General features: G+C 50.7%; 1 protein-coding gene and 1 long non-coding RNA gene across 2 annotated transcripts in view; one reads left to right on the top strand and one right to left on the bottom strand.

Moving 5' to 3' along the window:
- The window catches only part of LOC119105256 (E3 ubiquitin-protein ligase AMFR), a 97,059-nt gene that overhangs the window by 3,959 nt on the left and 85,527 nt on the right, over nucleotides 1–7,573 (top strand). The window lies entirely within an intron of this gene.
- On the bottom strand, nucleotides 182–4,446 carry LOC119105258 (uncharacterized). Its single transcript, XR_005095036.1, has 4 exons — nucleotides 4,349–4,446; nucleotides 3,410–3,445; nucleotides 2,673–2,782; nucleotides 182–233 (listed from the first exon to the last, which is right to left on the bottom strand). It is a non-coding gene; the product is annotated as an uncharacterized LOC119105258 (long non-coding RNA).

Here is a 7,573-nt window from a genome sequence, read left to right as displayed (position 1 = left end):
GACATCAGGCTCGGTCTCGATCAAGCACTCGAAAAGAAAAGCCCAACTGCACGCGAGGGTTTCTTGCGTCGGCGGCTAGAGGCCCCACACTGGACCGCTGGGCCCAGCGTGCTTACCAGCTGGCCAGCAGGCGCGCGCGGCCGTCTCCTGGGTGGGAAGGAACACGTGCTCCATGCCGGCCATGGAGGAGCGCCCGGCGTCCGGCGTATCGTCACGCTCAGCTCGTCAGCACGCTGCAGCACAGGACGTCACTGCAGGCTGCCGCCCGCCACCACCATCCTCATGTAATACGGGGGCGTGGCTGCAGGCCGCCGCCGCTCACCACCATCTCTGTAATACGGGGGTCGTGGCTCAGGCCGCCGCCCGCTCACCACCATCCTCATGTAATACGGGGTCGTGGCTGCGGCCGCCGTCGCCTACCGCCATCCTCATGTGATACGGGGTCGTGGCTGCCGGCCGGCGCCCGCCCACCACCATCCTCATGTAATACGGGGCGTGGCTGCAGGCCGCCGCCGCTCACTACCATCCTCTGCCATGTGTTGGTCCTTTGTACTGTCAGCTACAATAGTGGGCGCAAAATGACCCTAGAGTCGACGCGCCCTAAAACCCCAATCACACCATCAGCTATAAATAGCGCGGGTGAACGACATTAGGGCAATAGGACTGACAGTTTCTTTGCTGTTTGGTATTACTATCCCAACAACGTGGAGGTACCGCAGCGCGATGCGAGAGCGAGAAGGGCCACAGGTACCGGGTGTTAGCGGGATGGCGGTAGAGGCTCCTGGTACCGTGCTGTTAGAGGGACGACAGCAGAAGGCTCCTGGTACCGTGCTGTTAGCGGGACGACAGCAGAAGGCTCCTGGTACCGTGCTGTAGCGGGACGACAGCAGAAGGGCTCCTGGTACCGTGCTGTTAGCGAGATGGCGGCAGAAGGCTCCTGGTATCGTGCTGTTAGCGGGATAGCGGTAGACGGCTCCTGGTACCATGCTGTTAGCGGGACGACAGCAGAAGGCTCTGGTACCGCGCCGTTAGCGGGATAGGGGTGTAGAGGGCTCTGGTACCATGCTGTTAGAGGGGACGACAGCAGATGGCTCCTGGTACCACGCTGTTACCGGGATGGCGGCAGAGGGCTATGGTACCGCGCGTTAGCGGGATGGCAGTAGAGGCTCCTAGTAGTGGACCGTGCTGTTAGAGGGACGACAGCAGAAGGCTCCTGGTACCGTGCTGTTAGCGGGACGAAGCAGAAGGCTCCTGGTACCGCGCCGTTAGCGGGGATGGCGGTTAGAGGCCCTAGTACGTGCTGTTAGAGGGACGACAGCAGAAGGCTCTGGTACCATGCTGTAGAGGGACGACAGCAGAGGCTCCTGGTACCGTGCTGTTACGGGACGACAGCAGAAGGCTCCTGGTACGTGCTGTTAGCGAGATGGCGGCAGAAGGCTCCTGGTATCGTGTGTTAGCGGGATAGCGGTAGACGGATCCTGGTACCATGCTGTTAGAGGGACGACGACAGCAGAAAGGCTCTGGTACCGCGCCGTTAGCGGGATGGGGCGGCAGAGGACTCTGGTACCACGCTGTTACCGGGATGGCGGCAGAGGGCTCCTGGTACCGCGCCGTTAGGGGATGGCGGTAGAGAGGCCTCCTAGTACCGTGCTGTTAGAGGGACGACAGCAGAAGGCTCCTGGTACCATGCTGTTAGGGGGACGACAGCAGAAGGCTCCTGGTACGTGCTGTTAGCGGGACGACAGCAGAGGCTCCTGGTACCGCGCCGTAGCGGGATGGGGGTAGAGGGCTCCTGGTACCATGCTGTTAGAGGGACGACAGCAGAAGGCTCCTGGTACCGTGCTGTTAGCGAGATGGCGGCAGAGAGGACTCTGGTACCACGCTGTTACCGGGATGGCGGCAGAGGCTCCTGGTACCGCGCCGTTAGCGGGATGGCGGTAGAGGCCTCCTAGTACCGTGCTGTTAGAGGGACGACAGAGAAGGCTCCTGGTACCATGTGTTAGAGGGACGACAGCAGAAGGCTCCTGGTACCGTGCTGTTAGCGGGACGACAGCAGAAGGCTCCTGGTACCGCGCCGTTAGCGGGATGGCGGTAGAGGGCTCCTGGTACCATGGTTAGGGGACGACAGCAGAAGGCTCCTGGTACCGTGCTGTTAGGGGGACGACAGCAGAAGGCCTGGTACCGCGCGTTAGCAGGATGGGGTAGAGGGCTCCTGGTACCATGCTGTTAGGGGACGACAGCAGAAGGCTCCTGGTACCGTGCTGTTAGCAGGATGGGGGTAGAGGGCTCCTGGTACCATGGGTTAGCGGGATGACAGCAGAGGCTCCTGGTACCATGCTGTAGAGGGACGACAGCAGAAGGCTCCTGGTACCGTGCTGTTAGCGGGACGACAGCGGAAGGCTCCTGGTACCGCGCCGTTAGCGGGATGGGGGTAGAGGGCTCCTGGTACCATGCTGTTAGAGGGACGACAGCAGAAGGCTCCTGGTACCGTGCTGTTAGCGGGACGACAGCGGAAGGCTCCTGGTACCGCGCCGTTAGCAGGATGGGGGTAGAGGGCTCCTGGTACCATGCTGTTAGCGGGGTGGCGGTCGAGGGCTCCTGGTACGTGCTGTTAGCGGGACGACAGCAGAGGGCTTCTGGTAGCTGTTAGTGGGATGGCGGACAGCACGTACCGGAGCTGGCGCCGCCTCCAGTCGGCCATCCACTTCGCGCAGGTGCCGCCCAGACACGATTGGCTTTTGCAGCAGTTGGTCAAGACCACACACCCGTTGTCGGCTGCTGTCTGAAGAATGGGACGGGTGGTTTGGTGACATGGGTAAGTTGCACGGGCTGGAACTCGGGGCAATCCTGGAGGGTAAACTTATACAGATTATAGTAGCTGATTAAGTCAGGCAAAAATATGAGCAAAGGATACTCAGTGTAAAACTGGCATTTGTGACACATCATTCTTACCAAATCATATTTCACCGAGCTATTTTTGGCATGAATGAGCCATGGTGTGTAGCTGTTTAGCTGTCATTGCCCCATCAGCTTCACATAATTTTTTGGCATAAGGAACATGCGACTCAGGTTGTGTGGTATACTGGTATGCATGGAGATACAGTGAGTGACCATCACATTTATAATTTGCATGCAACAAGCAAATGCTAACCTACATTTGCAATCCAATCAGCATCCAGTAAATGATAAATAAGCTGTACTTATACCTTAATGCCTTAATCAAACTAGCTGTGACCAGCAATGTTCAATTGTTCTTGAAGCTATCTTTGCTCACTCTCACAACACACAGTGCATGACACAGTGATATGTCACATCCTATGAGTCATAATGAACACATTGGAGAGCAGCTCCCCAAAAAGCAGACCCATGGGTAGTTATCATTCATACATCTCAACAAGTTGCAACTTACATTGATGGTTCAAAATCTCCATGACCAGTTTTCAGCCTGAGAAAGGGTCAAATAATTAGTGTCACTGTCACTTCTTATGGCTAGCCTTCATGAATGACTAAAAAGCCATCACAGCAGTTCTGAAAACTGCCATCAAATTTAACCATAATATATATGCACCTTGCTAGCCAATTTGAAAAATACATATTCAATGTGATGGTTGCCTCTGTGATATCAGTGTGCTGAGCTATCCACTCTCATGTGCCTAACATAGGCCTGGCCAGATTGCGCTAAATTTGCAAACTACTTTTACTTGAAACATTGGGAGTATTTTTCCTTGAACTTAGCTATGAAGCATCAATTTTTTGGCACTGGCAGCCTCTGTGCACTTAAACTGATGGTGACAGTGCACCAAAGCCTTATGGGCACAAATCAGTTGCATGCATGAACTGAAATTGTTGCTGAGATGATCCTTTAACACTGGACACATTCAATGCTACATGTGTCTTTGCGGTCTCAGTTGTTAAGATATTTGAGGTGATACAGCTATAACCTGCAAATGACAAAATTAGCAAAGTTTGTCTAAGATATGCATATAAATTGATCCATATGTGTTCTAAGAGAAAACTATGAAAATATATAGCAACACCACAGTACTCCATCTATTTGATGAAGAACCGCTCCCACTGAGCTACTGAGGACACCATTCAGCATACCTGGCACATGCGTCAAAACCCGGGGAAGCTTGACCATCATGAAATGGCAAAAACATTTCAACTAACAATTACCATCCCAGCATGCAAATTTCCTTTTTTAAATCAATGACAACGAAAAACCGGTCTGGCAATGGGTCACATTTACCCATATAACGTCTTGACAAGATTTGGTACACATTATCTAATCGAGCTAACGTCCAATATGGCTTAAGAAAACATTCCTTTGACTCAGCAAATATCATACCCCCGAGCACGGCGGATACGAGCCTTCCGCAGGGTGGACTTGAGAGTAGAGCGCGGCCCAGATCAGGCACATTCACAAACGTCTGCTAAGCGACCTCCTTCGCGCCCAGCTGCGAGAGGGACTAAACAGTTGACCAAATCTGTTGGCAGCCCCAAGCTCTGAGCCCATGACACTGATCAGCATAAAATATTCGCCAACCGATGTGCCATAGTCGATATCCTATCAGTTTATACTGAAGTGGCCTTGGGTCAGGTCAAAGGTCATCAGAAATACCAAAAACCGGAGAAATAAAGTTGCAGACAGCCCCACCATGCCCGAACCTATGGGACTGATGGGCACAAAATTTGACCAGCCGATGCATAATGATTGCTTTCGTATCCTTTCTTAACATGATGACCTTGCGCCAGGTCAAATGTCAACAAAAAGGTCCAAAATAACCCAAGATTAGTTTACAGACGACCCTATGCTCCGAGCTTATGGAACCAATCGTCACAAGATCTCCACCAATCGATGTGCAATCATCGATAGCCTGTTGTTTCCCGAACATGGTGACCTTCAGTCAAGTCACAGGTCACCAAAAAACGGCCGAAACCACCTAAAGTTAGTTGGCAGATAATTTTATGCTCCGAGCCTGTAGCACAGATGAGCACGAAGCCCACACTGGTCGATAACCAACCTTCTCCAGAACATGGTGACCTTGGGTCAGGTCGAACGTTACCAAGAATGGCCGACACCACCGTGGGGATTGTGTACAACCCCATGTTCCCTGTTTTATTTTTGGCGACCTCCGACCTGACCCAAGGTCACTAAGTTATTATGCTGAGCAGTGCTGTGGGCGCGGAGCAAGGAGGTTGTCTGGAACCTTCTTCCTTTTTGTATTGTTGGTGACCTTGGACCTGACCCAGGGTCACCATATACCTGTGATTGGTTATCGACCAAATGACATCGAATGGAGATGTAGTATCGGTCGGTGCCATAGGTGCGGAGCATGGGGTGGTGACAGGTTAAGTCGGCTATTTTGCCCTTCTTCCTCCCCCCCCCCCCCCCCCGTTTTGGCCATTCCGTTTTTCGGGCGTATGCATGTTTCCAAATTCCTAGAGACTTTTCCGATGAAATATCTCAAGATAAACCTGAGAGTTCTAGCCGGCCGAAACTCACCAACATTACTGCCCATAAGCACGCGGGGCCAAACTGCGCCACGCGTGAATTCTTGTGGTGGGGGCGGGCAAGCGGGGTCTGCGTGGTTGCCTGTGCTTGGTGAGGAGTGCGGTTGTGGGAGCGGTCGTTCGCGTACATGTGGGTTGTTTGTGATGTGCATTGAGGGTGTGGTGCTGATTTGGATATTACTGGAGTCCTGGACTCCCCAGGCTTGCCATATTTTAACTTGGGACCGGTGGCGATACGTGGAAAAGAAGGCATCGATGCCGAAATGAGGATGTAGACTACACGTTCAGACTCCGGAAAGCTCTTCACCGTAGAGCCTTCCCCACTCCCACAACCGGTGAATCGTGGGAGATTTTGGCATGGGTTTAGGAACGTATTCGATATTACTTTTGGACGTCAAATGGTCAAGTTCACCCAAAAGTTAATCTGTGAACGGCAGTTACCGTAATTTCAAGTAGCTCTGCCCTCTGGAGTAAACTAACTTGTAACCAAGTTTTGTGAAGCAGAATTACTTATATTGGATTTTGTCAACAAGAAGCACATTCTGACTGACTGAAAAGTGTCATTGGATGATTTTGTAGGAATAAGAAGTGATAGTTTGGGCAAATTCACACACAGAGGAAGCTTCTGAAAGGGATGAGTTCCTGATAGGGATAGTTAAAGAATGAGCTTCAGTTGTCCTACACCCTGTTTTTAGGGACAACCTGTGTCTGTTCTAGGTTTGTGTGCATTCTAGGTTTGACACATGTGATTATATAATCAGGGTCATTAATGTTCATGCTCATTGCTCAGTAATACTGCTGCTAATTGCATAGGCCTCAATTATGGTGCAGTTAGGAACCCACTATTCTTTTTTGCACATGATCCCTTGTCAAATTCTGTGCATCTGTAGCTTGGCTGCTCAGTGCACTTCTGATGATGAATGATGGTTTACATGGTCTGTTTCAGGCATTTAATGAATGGTGCTAGCCAGAGTTGGAGTCTGTCACCATCCTTGCAAAACAAGTGATACAAAGCTGGCTTAAACTAAGGATGCCTGCTCTGTGGCTAGATCGCCTTCCTCTTCCAAATTTGCCAGCATACACTGCTATCAGTGTGGCTCTTTTGCTTTGTTCAGTGTACTTTGCAGTCACTACTCAAGAACGATTTGAGAAGGATGCGTGTGTCCCAAGTGACATTTACAGAGGGCATTGAGAAGCTCTGCTTGCTACCATGGTCTGACAGACCAGAGCATGCCCTGAAGACATCTTCCAAAGAATATTTATTGTTTCTTAGCTCTTATCACAACCCAGCAAGCCCTGCTACAGAACTTCATGAAGCACAAGCTGAAATCAGACTTTCTGTACTGGCCAACAACAGTCTCTGCTGTAGACCTTGATTACTTTAGCACCCATAGCAACAGTGCAAGCTCGAGTGTGTTCTTTGCACCCAGTATTTACTACAGTGATACAAAGATGTGGCACCAGGGCCTTCCAGTTTCAACTGTCCAGTCAAAGTTTGTGAAGACCTTGGCATTCATGATTCATGAACCCCTGTGTGTGTGGGTAAGTACTGAACCACTGCCATGACTGATTAGCAATGCACTGCCTATTTTTGCATTTTAACACAGCTTTTGTACCTGCATCCTTGTTTAATCGTTGTTTTTTGCATTATTCTATGTTTCTCTTTGTTTTTTTTCTATGACTTGTGTCTAAGCATTGAATGATCAGCCATTATAGTTGCACATACCACTGATTGAAGCAACATTGTATCTGAACCGCAGCTAATGCCTGACATTGTAATTTGTGGTTCTTTGTTTTGCAGACCCTGATCAACATGGCATACTGTCTGCTTGTTTTGCTGGGGAAGTCCATTCAGCAGAGCATGTTTGGTGAACTGCGTGTTTCGGAGCAGACGCAGCTCAAGGATAAGTTCTGGAACTTTGTCTTCTACAAGTTCATTTTTGTGTTGGTGTCATCAATGTCCAACACATGGATGAGGTAAGCATATCTTCATACATATCCACTTGGAAAATGTGCATACAGGTCAAAGTTCAGCTTCTGTTCAGAGTCCAGAGTCCTT

This window comes from Pollicipes pollicipes, unplaced genomic scaffold (genome assembly GCF_011947565.3).
Source record: "Pollicipes pollicipes isolate AB1234 unplaced genomic scaffold, Ppol_2.1 Scaffold_6138;HRSCAF=7277_pilon_pilon_pilon, whole genome shotgun sequence".
NCBI classification, from domain to species: Eukaryota; Metazoa; Arthropoda; class Thecostraca; order Pollicipedomorpha; family Pollicipedidae; genus Pollicipes; species Pollicipes pollicipes.
Note: the sequence above shows the minus strand (reverse complement) of the source record. Positions and strands in the feature narration are given on the sequence as shown.